Genomic DNA, 20,305 nt, shown 5'->3' with positions numbered 1-20,305 from the left:
ATCAGATGATCTAAAAATGTCAGTCCAGACACTGGTCATATCAAGAATTGAGTATGGATACACAACCCTCTCAGGGCTCCCTAAGATCTCTACAGCCCCCCTAAAAGCATGTCTCAATACAGCAGCCAGATCTATACCGGGTTAAACATTTTTTTTACCACATATATCCACACCTAAAAGAGCTCAATTGGCTACCATACGAGGCAAGAATACAATTCAAGACTGCCTGTATCACTCACAAGACAATACACCACAAAGCTCCACGTTACTTGGCCCAGAAAACCACGCTATCGTGAGGCAATAGACCCTCCAAAGGATCTAAAGATTTTTTTCTAAAACCAGCATTCTTCGGTAAGAAGTGATCCTACAACAGAGTGTTCACGGGAGGTGCACCAAGGATCTGGAATTGGTTACCACCGAATATTAGGAGAATCACACATGGTCCACGATTCAAAAAAGAGACCAAGGCCTTTCTGATGGGTACATTTCTCCCATAACTAATTCTAGGCTACAATAAGACTATTCTGAACAATATACCTTGAACAATATATATCTGTTTTAAATGAGCAATATTATAACCATCGTAGACAGTTAGGATATCAGGAATGAACCTATTTTTGTTCAGAATAATGTGTATAACATGTTTTACTTTTACCAAATGATTTCCTTATTCTTCATTGCATGACAGATTGGACATTGGCTAACATCTGACATACTATTGAAAAAGTTTTTCACGCTTATATGTAAATAAATGAATATCCTCTGATTGTAAAGGGGTGTTGATGTAAAGCGCTCTGACACTCAATTTCTTGGGTCTTGTTTGCGCTTTAGAAAACACTGAATAAATAAATAGAGATCTGGGGCTAAATCCATCATTTATTTGCTCACCATGCCATTCCAGTTTGAACCCATCCATATGCAAATCAGTCTTGAGCCTGTGCCCAATTGGAACAGTTCAGCCCAAACTGCCAGGCCTGGTCCTTCCTGGACTGAAAACAAGCATCCTATGACTGGTTTTGGGGTTTCACCCCTCTTCAGCCAGGATAGCTTGACTCCAGTGGCATCGAGAGCACGGGACCCACGTCTGGGCATACCCGTCCCACTCGGGATGACAAATGCAAAAACAACAATTGATGGACAGAATGCAGAACAATGTCATACATTCCCCCAGTACAGAGATCTGGGCCTAAATCCATCGTTTTCTTGCTCGCCATGCCATTCCAGTTTGAACCCAGCCATATGCAAATCAGTCTTGACTCTGTGGCCAATGGCTTGACTGGGGGAGAATGTTTTGATTTGTTCTGCATTCCGTCCATCAATTGTGTGTCTTTTGCTTTCTCGCCCTAAGTGCGCTGCGTATGCCCAGACGTGGGTCCCAGGCTCACTGTGCCACTTGATTCAAGCTATCCTGGCTGAAGAGGGGTGAAACCCTGAAACCGGTCCTAGGATGCTTGTTTCGGGTCCAGGGAGGACCTGGCTTGGCAGTTCGGGCTGGATTGTTCCCATGAGGCACAAGGCAAGACTGATTTGCATATGGCCAGGTCTAAACTCGGGTGGCGTGGTGAGCAAAAGAATGATGGATTTAACCCAGATCTCTTGACTGGGGGACAATGTTTTGATTTGTTCTGCATTCCGTCCATCAATGGTGTGTCCTTTGCTATCTTTGACTACTAAACAGGCTGTCAGAATTTCAGTTACCTTGCAGTTAAAAGGGACTTAATTTGAATGGTGCAGCAGATGCAGTTTCACCAGGTCCAAAAGCTCTAGGGACCCCACTAAACCCAGATTATTGCTACATTTTACAACTAAACAAGACAGACACCAGTGCATTTATCTAGCAGGCAATAGGGTCATGGTGCAGCAGGTGCAGCAGCACCAGGATCAGAAACTCTAGACAACCCACTAAACACCTAATATTGCTATATTTTACTACTAAACAATCAGTCACAAGTGCAGTTACTTTACAGACAACAGGGTCATGATTTGAATAGTGCAGCAGGTGCAGTGGCACCGGGTCCAAAAGCGGTCAGAACTCCTCTAAACACCGAATATAGCTATAGTTTACTACTATACAGGCAGACACAATTGCAGTTATCTTGCAGTTAAATGGAGCTTGATTTGAATGGTGCAGCAGGTGCAGTGGCACAAGGGTCAAAAGCTCTAGGGACCCCACTAATAACCAAATATTGCTATAGTTACATAATAAATAAGCAGTCACAAGTGCAGTTACCTTACAGGCAATAGGGGCATGATTTGTATGGTGCAGCAGGTGCAGTGGCACTGGGCCCAAAAGTTGTAAGAACTCCTCCAAACACATAATATAGCTATTACACAAATTAATTCTATTATTTTTAATATACTTTCTCTAACTTATATTGTACAGCTAGTCAACAAGCTACAATTTATAACAAAAAACAGCTTATTATTAATAACATAGGCGAAACCTAATGAATTTAGCAATGCTTCTTTACATAGTGAGATGGGCAGAGGGTAATAAACCAAAAGTTCAGTTTTCTCATAGCATCTGCAATTTCAACTCGATTGAAAATTCAATTTTCTCCCCAAATCAGAAATTCCTTGTAATAAGGGCCTATTCAGGGTAAGTGGTAATGCAAAGACAAGGGAAACACAATGAGTAAGTTCATTTGGGTTACTTATTAGCACGAGAAAGGGCAGAAGTTATGAGACTAGCTGTACTTTTCTGCAGGAAATGTGACAGCCGATAACAGGGGGGATGGTAGGGGCGGGTTCCATATGTCTGGTGAAGTGGGCAGGCTGGGTGGGCCTGTACTAGACTGCAGGAGGTAGGAAGACAACATGAGCCCGGGTACCACTTCATCATGGAACTGAGAAGTGCAGATCTCTGTTAAACTTTGCTGGAAATAACCAGACTTGACTGCTGAGGATCGTGTTCTGCTAATTGTATCTTTGGATCTCTGCGATCACTCGAGACCAGGAGCCCTCCATGTGCATGTGTTGGATACATGAACTCCTGTAGGCAAGCCTTTTCTTCCTGCACTTGCTTGACTCTAGTTGATGTCGTGTAGGGATTTCCTTTCCAGATGGGACCTCCCTGAGTCTTGCTACATTGCAGTGACCGGATATGTAGGAGTCTTCTATAATCAACACTCTTCATTGCAGACCGCATGTGAGCCGATGTGACTTCCTGCTGGCTGAAAGATCTGTTTGTTCAGTATCTACTGAAAGGGCCTTGATGCTTTGGGAATTGTAAAGCACATTCAATACACTTGAGGGCTTGAGAAGTTTTAAGGTCCTGCGTGAGCTGACTCCCCACTAAATAATGTAACACATGAAACAAGCCACAGGTCCAAAAGGGGAGAAGGTTAGTATGTCATGCAAGAGGGGGAAATTCCCTTTTCAAGACGGTTCCCCTCACACACCAGAGGTGTCATGCTTCACCATGGAGGTGCCTCCTCACACGAAAGACCTAGTCTTCGTCTAGGCTATGACCGCCTCACTACGAGGGGGGAGCTCAGGGATGTTTTTATTTTATCAGGCAGGGTGTACTAAACCCCTATGTGAGCCGGTGTGTGTGTGGAACAAGAGAGTGCAGTGCTGTGATGTGATGTGAAGGATAAAACTGGCTACAGGGTTAGCTGTATTGTAACTTCATTCAGCTACCCGGTGTCAGGATTAAAAACAGTGAGGAGCTGATGACACAAGTGCCAACATTAGAGACACATGTGTAGCTAGACCAACATGTTTCGGCCAGGAGGACCTAAATAGTGTTGCGGCCTTCTTTAGGGTCAATTTGTTCAGCTTCTGCAGCTATTAAGTGTGTGTACGTGAGAAAAATGGAAACACATGTGAATAAATCAAAGTTTTGATACTGAACCAGTAGTCTGACTGTTCAGTATGGACAAAGTCCCAGGGATTTCTGGTGACTGACATGATATACTTAAGTTTGTACTATGCATGGAACTATGTATGTATGTTAAAGAAGTGCAAAATTGTCAAAATGTTATATCACAAACTTTACATAGTTATCAGTTGTATGTGTGCGGTTTTCATGTTAAAGTTGGGACCTTCATCCCCTTCTAAGTTGTTTCGAAAGAGAACCATCAAAAACATGCATCTGCTTTCGAAATTTGACATTCCTTTGAACTCAAGCCACATTTCAGACAGAAGTCTAAGAATCAAATCGTTGTAAGACCATAAGGAACTCCTTGAGGACTGGACTTTGCTCTCAGCATCCTGCTTTCTTAAGTTTCTCCAAGGGCTTGAGTTGAGCTAGCCTGCTGTTGGAATCCCCTGGGTGATCAAAGATGTCACCTGCAGCAACTGGGCTCCACTGCTGAGAACCCTACTCTTCCAAGTGGTACCAAATCCAGTTCATGGGTCCTTGGAAGTGGTTTCTGTGCTGAAAATAGAAGAACTCAATACCTCGGCTTTGAGCCTCTCCTCTGAACCGGTGCCGCACTTCGACATCACGCCGTAGCCTGTATCGGAGCCGGTGTCCCCGCTAAATGCAACAACCATGACTTACAATAATAATCCACATTTGTAAAGCATGAACAATCACCCGTTAGGGTCTCCAGGCGCCGAGGGCCGCCGGGATGATTAAGCAAGCTATTGCCCAGAGTCACATGGAGCTGGGCTAAACTGCAGCCGGTGTCGGGAATCGGACCGTGACCCCCAGATTCCAGCATCAGTCGCCCTGGCCCCGGCATCACACCTCTCCCACTGCAATGCAAGTCCTGATGCTGCTGCGGCATCTCTGATGAACCACTACAAGTGATTCCCAAGAACTACGTTGCCTAAATCCGTGTCGCCTTACTCTGATGCTGCCACCGCACTGGTGGCACAGTGGTGTGACATAGATGCTACAAACTCAATGCCTCATGACTTGACCCTCGACACTGCATCAACACCGCACCACCAGCAGAACTGCCGCCTAGCCCCAACTGCTGCATCACCTTCCCGACCCCGCCCCTCGTCCATGGGCGTCAGCAGTTTAGCGACTCTGCACCGACTCCAGGAACCGACATTTCACTGGCTCCAGTGATGCCTCACCTCCGTTGTGCAATTCACCGTCCTCGAGACTGGGGTCTGTACGACTCCGTAGCCAGCCCGCGCTCCCTCGCAATCAGCCTGATCTTGTGGATTTGTCCTGGTCACTCACGTTAGAATACCCCGAGCTGGAGCTATTGTGTTTCCAAGAGCTATAACGTAATTTAACCTCTACAAAATCTTGACTTGTGTATGTTGGATTTTTGTTGTTTTAGTTTTCTTTTAATCTAATAAATATTGGCTATTTTTCTTAACTGTTGTGGAGTCTTTTGGTGGTGTTTTCACTGTGATACTGTGTGTGTGTTTACAAATACTTTACACCTTAACTCTGGGGATAAGCTGACTGATCTTGCCAAGGTACTAAAGAGGTGAGCATGGGTTATTCTTAGGGTGTGACTTACCATGACTGGAGTGAGGGTCTCTACTTGGACAGGGTGCAAACCACTGCCAACCAGCGACCCCATTTCAAACACCGTGTGTAAAGTGGATGGACCCTATAGAGGGCTGGGCCCTTTGCTTAGCCATGCCTGTAAACATTTCTAACATTTCTACCCTTCCTCTCCTTAAAAAAAAAAAGAAACAACTTCTGAGGCAATTATTTCCTGGGGAGATTCAACACCTATAATGGGCATCGATTGCGCAGAGCTTCCAAATACAAGATGGAAATCCACACTGTGTAGTGGTTTCCCGCTCATGTTTCAGTTTACTGTATGATTACAGGTCTTCCTCAGGTGACCGTGTGAGGAGAGGGGATATTGTGTGAGGGGTAGGTTTTCAAGCCCTTGAGAGTTGCCAGCACATTATTTTTTGTTTTTGTTGTGGTGGTGCTCTTTGTGCTCTTTGCTCAGCTAGTGCTTTGCCCCCCTTAGTGAGGTCTTCATGTGAAACTGCATCGCTTTGGCCCAAGGTTGGTGACCCCAACTTATTGCAGATTTATGGTTAGCAGAGTTACTCCTTCCTTTACATTAGCCTCTAATATTATATATGTACAAGCAAAGCTGATGTTTAACGAGTCTGCGGGCCACAGGAAACGTTGGACACCTGGGGTGCCTGATTAAGATAATGAGAGTTTGACATCTTTCACTTAACAGGCTCTCCATTACGTTAATTTCTACATTTCATAAGTCTGTGAGTGCCTGCATGGACTTCAGACTAAGCAATCCTCCAATTCACTTAAGTATTATCTTGGTAACGCCATGAAAGGGCTGCACCACAGGGGCACCTAAGACACACTAAATCCGCCTACTCTGGAACCGAAAGCAGCCACATGGTCAGACCACCATTTGCTTGCCTTCTAACATAAAACAACACTAAGCGACACACCTAAAATTACCTTACGTGCATCCATCCACCTATCGGCTGTGGAACAAACTTAATTTGGAACACTTAGAAATACAACTAACATCAGGTAGAGATCTAGAAACAGTAAATTCTGATCAAAAACTATATGAGTGACTACAGGAAGTTTTTGATATCCTGATACCACTAAAAACCACACAACAGAACAAAAGAAAACAAGCACCTTGGAGAAATACAGAGATAAAAGAGATAAAACAACCAATTAGAAAGCTGTAACATGCCTGGCACAAAACAAACACCAACCAAGACAAACTTCACCTACCGAAAATTAACAGATTATACAAGTCAGCTGTCAAAAAACCACAGAAAAAATACTATTCAGACAGAATTCAAAATGCTAAATGTGCAAATAAAGAATTCTATTAAATTCTCAATGAATTTCACAAACCAAATTTCCTAGCAGCTCATCCTGTTACTCAAGAGTTCACAGACAAACTGGCAAATCATTACTCGGACAAAGCAGACACGTTGGACTCATACTTAAAACAGAGAAAAAGCATCAGTACTAAGCCTTTTACAAAGCTATAATCTAAAAACAATCTAACCCAGCCTCTCTGTTCCTTCCAACACATTTCACGCTAGGAATTTATGGACCTGGTCAAAGCAACCAGACCTGTCAGCAGCCCTTCTGACCCATGTCCACCACAAACCTTCAAGACTATTCTTCTAACAACCTCTTCTGCTACTCTAGTAAGGAGAATCATCAACAACTCCTTAAATGCCAGAATATTTCCAGAAGAACGCAAAAAGTCATACATACGCCCATTACTGAAGAAAATAAAACATGGAACCGCTGAACCCTGACATCTACAGACCGATTTCAAATGGACCTTTCCTGGGCAAACTGATAGAAAGCGCAGAGTTCGCCCAGATGTCACAATTCATTGAAGAGAATGCCCTACTTTCAGACTTCCAATCGGGATTACGTCCAGGAAGAAGCACAGAATCTGCCCTCCTTGCCATCTGGGATGACCTGAAGAACACAGCTGACTGCAATGGGATTGCTGCGCTACTTCTCCTGGACCTCTCGGCTGCCATTGACATGGTTGACCATGACACTCTGATACAAAGACTCTATGAAGACAGCATAGAGGGGACTGCTCTAGACTGGAGCACGCCCTACCTTCGTAACAGAACTAATGTAATCCGTACCCCACCTTTTTAGTCTAAAACGTACTTTACAAAAGTAGGGGTCTCTCAAGGCTCTATTATCTCGCCCATGCTTTTCAACATCTACATGAAGTATTTACTGACACTAATCAATCAATTTCACCTCACCTGCTAAACTATGCAGATGACACGCAAATATTCCTTCAACTGCAATGCCCCAAAGACATTGGAAACTCGCCAATTTTTAGTTGTCTCAGAGCCGTGGATCAATGGATAACATTGAGTCATCTCAAATTGAATGCTTCCAAAATGGAAATTCACATCTGGTGATTGAAAACATTATGACCCACTCGCTGCGTTGCCTGATGATCTGGGAACACCGCCTAAAATATCGAAGGAAGTAAGAAACCTCGGAATGACCATGGACTCCAAGCTAACCATGAATGCCCAAGTGGACAAACTAGCAAGTTCCAGCTTTGCTACTATAAAAACTCTACGACTAATCTTCCCCCATTTTTTGTCCAAACTCGATTACGCTAATAGCGTCTACCATGGATCACCTTTAATGACCATGAAAAGACTGCAATGGATTCAGAACTCGACTGCAAGGCTACTTTTACATATAAAACCGCAAGACCACATCTCCCCTGTCTTGAAAGCCAGAAGATACACATTCAAGCTGCTTTGTATCACCCAAAAAGCGATATATGGAACAGGTCCGCTCTTCATCAGGAATAAAATCACAAAACACATTCAACAAAGAAACCTCTGCTCTAGAGTGGCACCTCGCCTCAAAGTCCCAAGATACAAGAATAAAGCAATTGGTGTCACATCATTCTCTGTTCAAGCAGACAAACTTTGGAACTCTTTACCCCTAACATAAGATCCAAGGATAACCACCTTATCTTCAGAAAACTACTCAAGGATTGGCTCTTCCACGCATCACCATACGGAAACAGATAGACATATACAGCGTATCTCTCTGTATATAAGCATTTATTTGTACTGTAAATATGTAACTATATATGTGTGTTGCTTTGTATAAACATGTAAAATATTTATGTTTAAAAAAGATATATTATTATATATAGATATTCATTAGTCCTACTTAACAAATGTACGTATTACTGATAGTTACATTATTCTATGTTTTAACATGTATATACGTGACTGCATAAATAAGTAAATATTTTTATCAGAACTATCTACAATTGCTTCACTATTGATCTACAAAAAATATAAATAAATAAATAAAACTAATTTAAAGTACAACAACACTTGAAAGCTAGAGTTTATTTAATGCATCTTTAATACTACCTTCCTTTATGCTTCTGTATACCTTCCATCTTCTTATGGATCTTTATCTTTATTACTTTTGGATCTATATATTAATTACTTACACTTATTTATTGCTTTTCTTCTAATTTAGCATATCCAATGCACTACCATATTTTTCACTCTATACTGCTCTCAATGTATCCTCTACCTCAACTCTCTAACTCATCTCAAACCTCTTTCTACTACTCTTTCCATCTCATACCTCTTTTTACTGTTCCCATCCCCAAAACAAACGTTTCTAAACCCTCTCTCTCCCTCTTTCCCCTCCACCCCCCTCTGACTCTTCCCCTCCACCTCCCTTTTACTCATCCCCTCCACCTCCCTTTTATTCATCTCAAGCCTCCTCCTACTAGAATGAGCTTCAAAACAAACAAACAAACAAAAATAAAATCTAAATACTTCCCTTCTATCCCTCCACTATCCTTTTCAATCCAAATAAAAGACTAACATGTCCACCACTCAAATTAATTTCATATTTCACTATACTAATTCACCACTAATCCTTTATGGGTTCCGGAGTAGAGTGTTACTCACCGAAAAAGTACTTCAACACCTCATCAGGGTTAGCAAGCGCTGTATCAATGCAAACCTTTTTCCTTCTTCTACCCCTTCGCTATCCTTCTCAATCCAAATAACTGACTAACATATGCACCATTCGAATTACTTTCATATTTCACTATACTAATTCACCACAAACACTGTATGGGTTCCAGAGTAGCATACTACTCACTGAAAAAGTACTTCACACCCCATCAGGGGTAGCAAGCACTATATAAATTCAAACCTATTTCCCTTCCCTATCCCTCCACTATCCTTCTTAATCCAAATAATGGAATAACATATCCACCACTCAAATTACTACCATATTTCCACTATACTAATTCAGCACTAATCATTTATGGGTTTGAAAGTAGCGTGCTACGGCTAAAAAAGCGCTTCAACATCCCATCAGGGGTAACAAGCGCTATATAAAGGCAAACCATTTTCCCTCTTCTATCCCTCCACTATCCTTCTCAATTTAAATAACTGACTAACATATCCACCACTCAAATTATTTTCATATTTACCCCTATACTAATTCACCACTCATCATTTATGGGTTCCTGAGTAGTGTGCTACTTGCCGAAAAAGCGCTTTGACGCCTCGTCAGGGGTAGTTAGCGCTATATAAATGCAATTACAATACAATACAATGTAGATTGTGCATCCTGGAATGTGTGGTGCAATACCCGTGAAATTACTTGTTCAGAAAGGCCCGCAGTTGGTAACAGGCGAGGACAGTGAAACTAGGTTATTTGTTCTTTTTTTGGTGAGTCTCTTCATTTTCAGCCCTCACTAAAAGCAGCTCAACAGTTCTGTCTGAGGAACATAGGAACAAAGGGCCTCTATGTACTAAAAGGCTTTGTAATCAAAAAGCCAGGGAATCACAACATTTCAGGCTTTGTGACTGCAAAATCCAAAATAAACTGAAGGGAAATTATGTACACATTAATACTCATTGAGAATTATTGGGAAGAGTGAGCTTAAATGGGACTTGCAGTTTGTAATAAGATGTATAAATCGTTTCAACAGCATTATGAAGTGGTTAATTAAATATAAGAAAAGCTCTAGAATAAATCTTAAACAGTAAGTTTGTTGAGTGGGACCACAAGTGCTAACTGATAGGTTTGGGACACTGATTCTTTTTCAACTTTATTTTAACACCTTTTATTGAGTTTTATATTGAAACAATAGCACAGAAATATACTGTAAATTTCCGGGGGATACATCACAAGAAAGGTGTTTGGGAGAACAATAATATACTGGTAATACAAAGCACCTCAAGCAGAGCAGACTGAAGTGTAGTCTGGGGGTGCAGATTGGTGGGTTTATCGTGGAGCAACATATTACCACAAGCATCCCTAGGTAGGTGAGATAGTTTCCTCCGAGCTCAATCAATCAATCACTCAATCAATCAATAAAATAAGGGTATATAAAGTGCAACTACTCACCCGTGGGGTCTCAAGGTGCTGGGTGAAGGTAGGGGGCGTAGCTCCAGGATATTAATTGATCATCGAAGAGCCAGGTCTTGAGGTCCTTCATGAACTTGGAGAGTGTTGGTGTCTGTCGGAGGTGGGGTGGGAGGTTATTCTATGCCTTAGCTGCGAGGAAGGAGAAGAACCGTCTTCCGGTTCTGCTTTTCTTGATGCGTGGCACCGTAGCTAGGGAGAGCTGGGCTGAGAGGAGGGATCTCTGCGTTGTGTGGAACGAGTTGTGGTGGTTCGGGTAGGCCCCGATGTTGTGAAGGGCTTTGTGGGCGTGGGTGAGAAGCTTGAAGGTGATTCTCTTTTTGACGGGGAGCCAATGTAGTGTCTGCAGGTGTTCAGTGATGTGGCAATTGCGAGGTAGGTTGAGGACAAGACTGGCAGAGGTGTTATGGACCTTTGGGAGTTTGCGGATGAGGTTTTTGTTGATCCCTGCGTAGAGTGCATTGCCGTAGTCCAGTCTGCTGCTGATGAGGGCGTGTGTGGCGGTTTTACTATGCTCGAGAGGAATCCAGTTGAAGGTCTTTTGTGGAAACAGGCGAAGGTGACTACATTTATTTGGCGGTTCATTTTAAGTTAAGAGTCCAGGATGATTCTGAGGTTTTGTGCGTGGTCGGTGGGGGAGGGAGGGTTACGGAGGGCGGTGGCCCGCCAGGTGTCGTTCCATGTGTCTTGGTTAGGGCCCATGATGAGTACTTCAATTTTGTCTGAGTTAAGTTGTAGGCAGCTGTTTTTCATCCACCTGGCTGACAAGTTATCTGATATCCCAAACAGAACTGCACATTGCCAAGGACAAATGAGAAGAGAAAGAAAGAGATAGAAACCCCTGCAACAAAAACAGAAAGAAGAAAAGAGCTAGAGGGGAAGGGATGGGGGGAAGAGAAAAAGTGAGGAAGCGAGGAGGAATATATTGTGTGATGCTGGCAGGTCAGTTGGTATTCTTTAACTGGACGATACCGACGCCTTTGGGTGCCCAACATGTAAGCCGTGAATGCTCTGTGCATCCTATGTAATGCAATATCACCTAATGTGGTTTGCTCATGGCTACATATATGTGAAAATAATCCCATAAGTGTCTAGTACTGGATTCAGTGTGTAGTCTTGTGTACATTATGTTGTCTGCACTTCTAATGGAGCATTACATGTTCCACCACTTTTTGAAGAAGATCATGGATGTTGATTCCTATTCCATTAGGCCCCCTTTGGTGCCCAATGTTTGCAATAGATCAAGCAATAATGACTCCTGCTCAGGGAGGGCCAATGGAGATAAATTTTCAGGGACTCCTAAAGCAATTGTCAAGAATTTGTTCTTGAACCGCTTTCCAAAGATAGGATGTGGATTATTTTTGGTAGTTACTGTCGTGTTTGTGTACAGCATACACTTCGTGCACCACATGTAGGCCCACTGCTGCGCAGTGAAATCATAGGACAGACACTCAGGATTACTCGTCTGGGCCGGAAGTCATGAGCGACCCGGCCCCTTTATTTATGCTCTCTGGCCATGCCTTGCCAGAGAGTGAAACATTGTGTGTGGGTGCTTCCAAGGCTTCGCCCAGCTAGGGTGAATAACTAGACCGCTACATCCCATCCCAAGTTAGTTTTTCAAACACAGTAATAGAAACATGTTTTAACATACAAAGTCAGCTAGTCTCTTGCTAGGCCTGGGGTTCGGCCTGAGATTGTATGGATGCTGGCGGCCCTCTTGCTCTTGTCGGGGACTCCTTGGCTCTGATGACTTCGCTGGACTTTGAGATGGAGTTTCATCAGGATTACCCTCGACTGTATCAGGTTGTAGTTTGGCGGTTCCCGACTGATCTGCGACTTGCTGTGTTCCGACTTGTGAAGGAACTTTCTTGAACCATGAGATGGTCCGTGTTATCACCTCTCCGTCCTGTTCTACAGTGACGGCTGTTCCGTTGGTCGACTTTAGAGTCCACGGCCCTGGCTCATGGGGTGTTCAGGACTTTCCTACGATCCACCGATTTCGTAGCAATACAGAACACCCAGGCATCACTACGTGGACTTGCACTCTTCGGCGATATCTTGCTTTGTCGTTAGTTTGCTGCCTCCGTGTTTGGGCACCTTCTGGGTCGTATGGCTCTTGCCTCCAGTTGTCGGCTTGGGTAACATGTCTAGCCGAGGTCCGGTTAGCATGAGCGACCAAGGAGATCGTTGTGTTGTACAGTGAGGCGTGCCGCGGTATTCTCTCAGGAATTGTTGTAGAGCAGATTCTGGGTTGGTGTGTTCGGCCATTGCTATGCACAAGACTTTGTTGGTGGTGCACATGAATCGTTCGACTTCGCCATTGGCTTGTGGCCACTGAGGTGTGATTCGGCGATGTTTGATTCCTAATCGTATCAGGAAGTCTTTGAACTTACTGCCTTGGAATGGGGGCCCATTGTCCGTCTTGATGATGTGTGGTAGGCCAAATTGGGCAAACGACTTCTCCAAGACCGGTTGCAGATTGGCAAATGCTGTAGACGGCAGAACTTCAACGTTTGGATACTTGGTGTAACTGTCGATTAGAATGGTTGTAACTCTCCCATCAGTGAAACTTCCGAAATCAAGGCTCACCCACGACCATGGCGATGGGGCCGGATCTTCGGTGATCACTGGTGCTGGGGTTTCGCAGTTGCCTGTGAGTTGACAAGCTCTGCAGTTGCGGACAATGGTGTCCACACTGTCCTCTAGGCCCGGGAACCACACTTTTTCCCTCATCCTTGACTTCATCCTCCCTATGCCTTGATGACCTTCATGGGCGAGGAGTGTTACTAGTTCTTGCAGGCTTTGTGGTATGACGATGCGTGAACCCCTTAGTATGATTCCATTCTCCACGGAACTGAGTTCATCTCGAACTTTCCATAATTTCCCCAGGCGGATCCTGTCAGGCTCACTCCACCCTTGGTTGTTTTTGAGGAATCCTTCCCATGAGCTGTCCTCCAGAGCATCAGATACTCGCTTGAGGATCATGTCCGTGTCCATGCGTCTTTATCTCTTCTATCGAGAGAGCTCGCGGACACGACCACTGGGAGATCATGTTGACGAACTCTTCTGTCTCTTGATCATCATCTGTCTCCGTGGTGGATGGGGGGTGGCGTGACATGAAGTCGGCGGGGTTCTTGGCACCTGGTGGATATGCCAGCTTCATCTGGTAATGCTGCAATTGGATTGCCCACCTTTCAATTCTTGAAGGTGGGTGAGGTGCAGTTCCTTTAAAAAGCGGGAGGAGAGGCTGGTGATCTGTTACGACTCTGAAGGGGTGGCCACTCACATATAGGTGAAAGTGATTGCATGTCCATTTGATGGCCAATGCTTCCCGTTCTATTTGTGAGTATGGGGCTTCCGTTGCTGTGAGTGCTTTACTCGCGAAGGCTAATGGGACCCATGTCCCTGGTTCAGTCTCTTGGGTGAGTAAAGCTCCTAGGCCCACCGGGCTGGCATCTACCAGTAGCTCTGTTGGGCGAGTGGTGTCGAAGTACGCCATGGTTGTGCTGTCTAGTAAGGCTGATTTCACTTGTTTGAACGCCTTGTCTTCTACTTCAGTCCACTGCCAGGGGGTTTCTTTCTTTGTTAGTTGTCGCAATGGCTCTGCAATTGTGGCAAGGTTTGGAATAAAGCGCCCACAATATGTTGCCATCCCCAGAAAGCTTCTTACTTCGGAGGCGTTTGTTGGTGCGGGAGCAAGTTGGATAGCTTGTGACTTCCTGGGGTCTACCTTGACACCTTCCGAGCTAAAGACATACCCGAAGAAGTTGATTGCCTTGCGGAAGAACTGACACTTCTCCTTGTGAAGGGTCACGCCATGTTCTGTCAACCGCTGAAGAGTGGCTCAGAGTCGACAGTGGTGTTCTTCAATTGTCGCTGAGTGGATGAGGATGTCGGAGCTTACATTTAGGACTCCCAGAAGCCGTGATAGAATTTCCTCAAAGTGTTTTGGAAAATTTCTGCAGCTGAAGATATTCCAAAATTCAATCTTTTGTAGCGACGAAGCCCCAGGTGGGTCGAGAACGTGGTAATATACCTGCTTTCTTCAGCGAGTTTCAACTGATGATAGCCAGCATTTAGGTCTAATTTTGAGAAACATTGTGAGCCGTTAAGGTCGGCTAGGATGTCATCGACCGTTGGTGTCAGGTGTCTTTCTCTTTTTATGGCTTGGTTAGGCATCCTCATATCAATGCAGGTTCAGATCTTGCCTCGCTGTTTTGGCTTTTCAGCGATTACCATGAGGGATACCCAGGGAGTTGGCCCTGTTACCTTTTTGATCACTCCTTGTTGTTCTGGTTTTTCAAGTTCCTGTTCTACCAATGGTCGGAGATGGAAAGGTATCCATCTGTGTCTTAGCGCAACAGGTTGCACTGCCTTATCAATATGCAGCTTTACTGGAGGTCTCTTTATGTTTCCTAGACCTTTGAATAACTGTGGAAACAGGTCCAGGATGTCGTCGGTTTGGAGAATCTTCACTGCATTTGCAAATGCGATTAGGTTTAGGTCCTGGGTGGTTAACGACTAGTATATCTGCCTCTCTGTCAACTACGTGAAATGTCGTTGTGACTTCTTGAGTTTCCGACTTCACCTGGACCGACATTTTTCCCTTTAGGGGAAGTGGAGTATGGCTTCCATATGTAAGAATTCTGATTTTGGATGGGGTAAGTTGCGGCATCGGATTCAACTTTTTGTAGTGTTGTGACCCCATGACGTTGACTGTTGCACCTGTATCAATCAGGCCGACCACTGGTGATCCATCGATCTCGATATTGCATTTGAGTTGTGGGCGACGTCTCCGCTTGAGGTCGCTTGCAAACGATACGAAGTAGCATTTCTCGTCTTCGTCTGTGGAAGAATCTTCCGGGCATTGTCTGTGGTGAGTGGTGGTTCCTGCTGATCTCGAGGTGGTGGGTTCTTCCAGTGTAAGATGTCTCACGGCTCTCGTGGGTGGTCTCCTTCCTGGGTTTCCTCGGCCTCGTGTGCCTCCTCTGCATACACTCGCAAAATGTTTGGGGATGTTGCACTTGGCGCAGGTTTTTCCTCTCGCCGGGCAATTGTCTGGAGGGTGTTCCTCTCTTCCACAGTAGCCACACTGTGACCGTTGCGTTGTCTTGACAGGTCATTCCCTGCTCACTACGGGATGGTGTGCAGATGGCGTCAGCTCGCTCAGACTTGACGTTAACTGTTTATTCTGTTTGTTGGTTGAGGGCAGCTTCTATTGCCGTTGCTCTGATGTCGGATAGTTCATGTGAGCGGGCTAGGATTAATATGTCTTCTAGCGAAATGCAGGGTTGTCGGAGGACGAGGGTCCTCAATGTCTTATTGCGGCAGCCTTGGATGAGTTGTGATCTCACTTCTTTGGTCTGATCATCGTCAGTGCACGTGCTTGCTAGCTCTCTGAGGCGCGCACAGTATGTACCCATGGATTCTCCTTCTCTTTGCCAGGCTTGTCTGAACTTGAAGCATTCATAATCTGGGTTGAGCTGCGGGTCAATGTGGGCTGACTGAGGCATCGTAGTCGGTGGGTGCCCCAGTGACTGGTAAATGGGCAAAGAGTTTATATGTTTCATCACCCGTGAAGTGTAGGAGCAGCGATCTTTTGACGGCTCCGTCGGTCTCCCTCGTTGCTATGAAATAATTGTTGAGGCGGACAATCCACACTTTCCATCTGGGTGATGCAGTGGCAGGGTCAATTAATTCACTGAACGTAGGAAGTGCAGTGATTTGGGGGTGTTCTGGATGTGGTGGCTCATGTGGGGCCACTGGCTGTTGAACTGCCTGTGCTGCTGGGTTTGACATGGTGCACTCTTACTTGGCAATAGCACATGCGTCTCACCACTTGCACGTGATGTTTCCAGTCTCAAGTGCTTGTATCTTTATGTATCTTGCACAGGGCTGTGTTGCTTTTGCCAGTGCTTGTTGATCCTACTTTGCCCTGGGACGCTTGCTCTTGCCGCTGTGTGATGTTGTGCCACAGTTGTGCTGCTCTCGCTAGTGTTTGACGTCTTTTTACTGTTGTCTGTGCCAAACTGGCGTTGCATTTGCCAGGGCTTGTTGATTTGGGCCTTTCTGGGTGTGATCGACACTGTTGCTGTGTCCCAAATCACTTGTGTGGTGTCTGATGCCTTTGGTGGAGCTGCTCAGTCTCTTAGCAGCTGTTTTATGCCCTCTAAGCATGGGCGAATTTTGCGAATTTGCGATTCGCGAATTTGCGAATTCGCGATTCGCAAAATTCGTGAATTCTCGCGAATTTGCGAATTTCTTTGTTTTTGCGAGTTCGCGGGGAGCTTGGCGTGTTCGTGGGGCGCTTTGCGTGTTCGCGGGGCGCTTTGCGTGTTCGCTGTTTTTTTTAGTGCAAGCCCGCAATGCACCCTCTGGTTCATCACTGCCACCCTCTCGTTTTTTGTGCCCTTCTGCCCTCTGCCCCACTCATTTTTTGTGTCCTTCTACCCTCTGCCCCACTCGTTGTTGTGCCCTTGTGCCCCTTGCCCCACTCGTTTTTTGTGCCCTTCTGCCCTCTGCCCCACTCATTGCTGTGCCCTTCTGCACTCTGCCCCCACTCTGCCCCCACTCCTGTTTTCTTTTAGGATGGCGCCGGCAAGCTGCCAGCGCCATCCTAAAATAGTTACTAAATTAGCTTCAACAGGAAGCACTAATAGATAAAATAAAGCAGGTGCTCGAGCACCTGCTTTATTTTATCTATAGGTGCTTCCTGTTGAAGCTAACTTAGTAACGACTTTAGGATGGCGCTGGCAGCTTGCCGGCGCCATCCTAAAATAGTTACAAGCTTGAAGGCTTGAACATTTGCCCCCCGGACCCGCCGCTCGCGAATTTGCGAATTTGCTATAAATTCGTGGGAGTTCGCGGATCGCGAATTTGCCGAAAATTCGCAAAATCCGCGAGCGGAACGGATTTTGCGCTCATGCTTTATGCCCTCACGTGTTCTCTTTCACGCTCAATCGGGCTTTGGCTGGGCCTCTGTCTGCTCCTGCGCATGCCCGCTCTCACGGGGGTAGCCGGGACTCCCGAGCAGCGTTGTGATGCTCCCGGGTGATGCGCACAGGGTTTATTTTCTTTTGGAGAGGGCACTCGTGATCGCTGGCTGCGTCGCGCTCTGCTCACCATGGGACCTCTCGATGTCGTCGCTCTTCTCCCTCGAGCTCTCCTGCTGCTGGGCTCGGCTGGGCTTCGCGCTTGCTGGCGCCGGACCTGATTGCACAGTAAGTGTTGCTCCTTCGTTGTGGGTATAATTTTGCAATCGTCGCCAGTGTAGTGTTTGTGTACAGCATACACTTCGAGCACCACATGTAGGCCCACTGCTGCGCAGTGAAATCATAGGACAGACACTCAGGATTACTTGTCTGGGCCAGAAGTCACGAGCGACCCCGGCCCCTTTATTTATGCTTTCTGGCCATGCCTGGCCAGAGAGTGAAACATTGTGTGTGGGTGCTTCCAGGGATTCGCCCAGCTAGGGTGAATAACTAGACCGCTACAGTTACCAAACAATACAGTTCAGAATTTTTTTGTAACTGTCTGTTGCACGATCTAGACGGCATCACAGATGCTAGGAAAAAATGACATCTGAAGTCTTGCGGTTGAGGAAATCTTACAAGGAAAATATAGTTCAGCTTGTTTCTCTGAATTATTATGAATCATTTCGAATGTATTTTTGGGGGAAATGGGAACTTGCAGTTATCTCCACCTTCTGAATCACATGTTTTACTTATTTTAAAGGCTAGGTGCAATATGTCTCTCCATATATGCAGTAACGTCATTAGTATAGACTTAGCACTCTACTCTTAATTTTCGCCTGAGGAGAAAAGTGTAAATATGGAGAAGATGTGTTCTCTGAGTATAACACTAGACAGGTTGCAGCAGGTGAGGTGTGTCAATATTAAGAAGTGAAGACCTTTACATGTTTCTATTTTCTAGATTTTGCTGTGCTTCTATTATTATTTCTTTGCAAACTGAAGTGCTTGTAAGGGATGCAAAGTGAAAAATAGCTCACGTTCCTTCCATGTTCGTTTGAATGTATTTAATATATATAACTAGGAGTCAAATAAATCATCTGATGCAGATTTCAAACCAAAACATCTATCTAGCTCAGAGAAATGTCAAAAGTTACAAATAAAACAGCTGTTCGGATGTTAAGCTGTAATAATGAGGTGAAACGTGTACCCATATAGTGCTAACATTTTAAAATGACAACATCGCAAATAATGCTGCCACAGAATATGCTGCAATTTGCTAAACAATTTTCCTTTTCAAAGTGCATAATTTAGTCAACTCTGCCATATAATGTGTAGGAGTTCTGGGCAGAGTTCGCATAGTTGCGCGGAGTGACCTAAATGATCTGCCGGGCTACGCGGAGTAGGGCAAGCGGCGGTGTACGTTTGGCCATGCCGTTCGTGTTCATTTTCCTGTGCTGTAGAATCTGCTGGCACCATGCTCAGCGCAAGAGTGCGCTGCATCTTTTCTGCCACATAAGCAGATTTTCTACTTGAGTAGCAGCTTTCTCAAAGCGAACGGAAGATTTCTCAATGCGAGCGGTCGCGACCATTTACGACCGCCTGCCTTGAGAAATCCGACGGCCCGCCTTGAGAAATCTTTCCGGGAAGTGGATTTTCCTGGCTCGCACTTGCCAACTTGACGTTGGCGAGTGAGGAAAAAACTCTTCTCCGCTACATGGAGCAGAGTTTTTCAGAACTCCACGTGCTCCGCGGAGCGCAGAAAACTCTGCAAACTCCGCAAACAGAGCAGAGTTCACCGCCTAGGCCTAATAATGTGGTCTTCCTTTCCTGCAAAATTCCAGGGGCTCTGCACTTGAGAGTACCTGGGCAGAGCCACATACAGGAAATGCAGGTTGAAGATCTCACAACACAAATTTCAATCTGTTTTAAGTCCCTTACTCCGAGGGAAGGTAGTGGACTGACACAAGGCTATAATTCCCATGTCACGTATGTTGCAGACCATGCCTCACGCATTCTCAAAGAACATGGGCTGACTGGTTGTAGGGCTTAATAGCTGAACGTTTATGTCATATCAAGTGTACATAACTAAAATATGACTACAATGATCATTCTTTAATGTCAAAAATGTGATCCAAAAATACGTAAATAGGAAAAAATACGAATTTATTGAACCAACTTTAAAAGCTTCACGATAATCCTATACACGAAAGCTAACTAGGCAAAACGAAGGCGTATTTTTCTGTAGCTCTTCGTTTTTTGGGGGAGTTTTATAGCGAAAATTAGACCCGAAGGTATCGGAGCGCTTTACATTATCACCAGTTGCATACTGCACTTCTACTGTTTGTATGCACTGCGAACATACATGCCATTTTAATCGTCGCCCTATGAAAAGGCCACCAATTTATTAACTTCGAAAGGATGAAATGCTGACCTGGGCCAGCGAAATTTTTGAGTTGTGATCGTGTCAATGGCAGCTTTACCTCCCTCA

General features: G+C 45.0%; 1 protein-coding gene across 4 annotated transcripts in view; it reads right to left on the bottom strand.

Moving 5' to 3' along the window:
• ARHGEF4 (Rho guanine nucleotide exchange factor 4) overlaps positions 1-20,305 on the bottom strand; it is a 663,006-nt gene that overhangs the window by 454,066 nt on the left and 188,635 nt on the right. The window lies entirely within an intron of this gene.

This window comes from Lissotriton vulgaris, chromosome 11 (genome assembly GCF_964263255.1).
Source record: "Lissotriton vulgaris chromosome 11, aLisVul1.2, whole genome shotgun sequence".
NCBI classification, from domain to species: domain Eukaryota; kingdom Metazoa; phylum Chordata; class Amphibia; order Caudata; family Salamandridae; genus Lissotriton; species Lissotriton vulgaris.
Note: the sequence above shows the minus strand (reverse complement) of the source record. Positions and strands in the feature narration are given on the sequence as shown.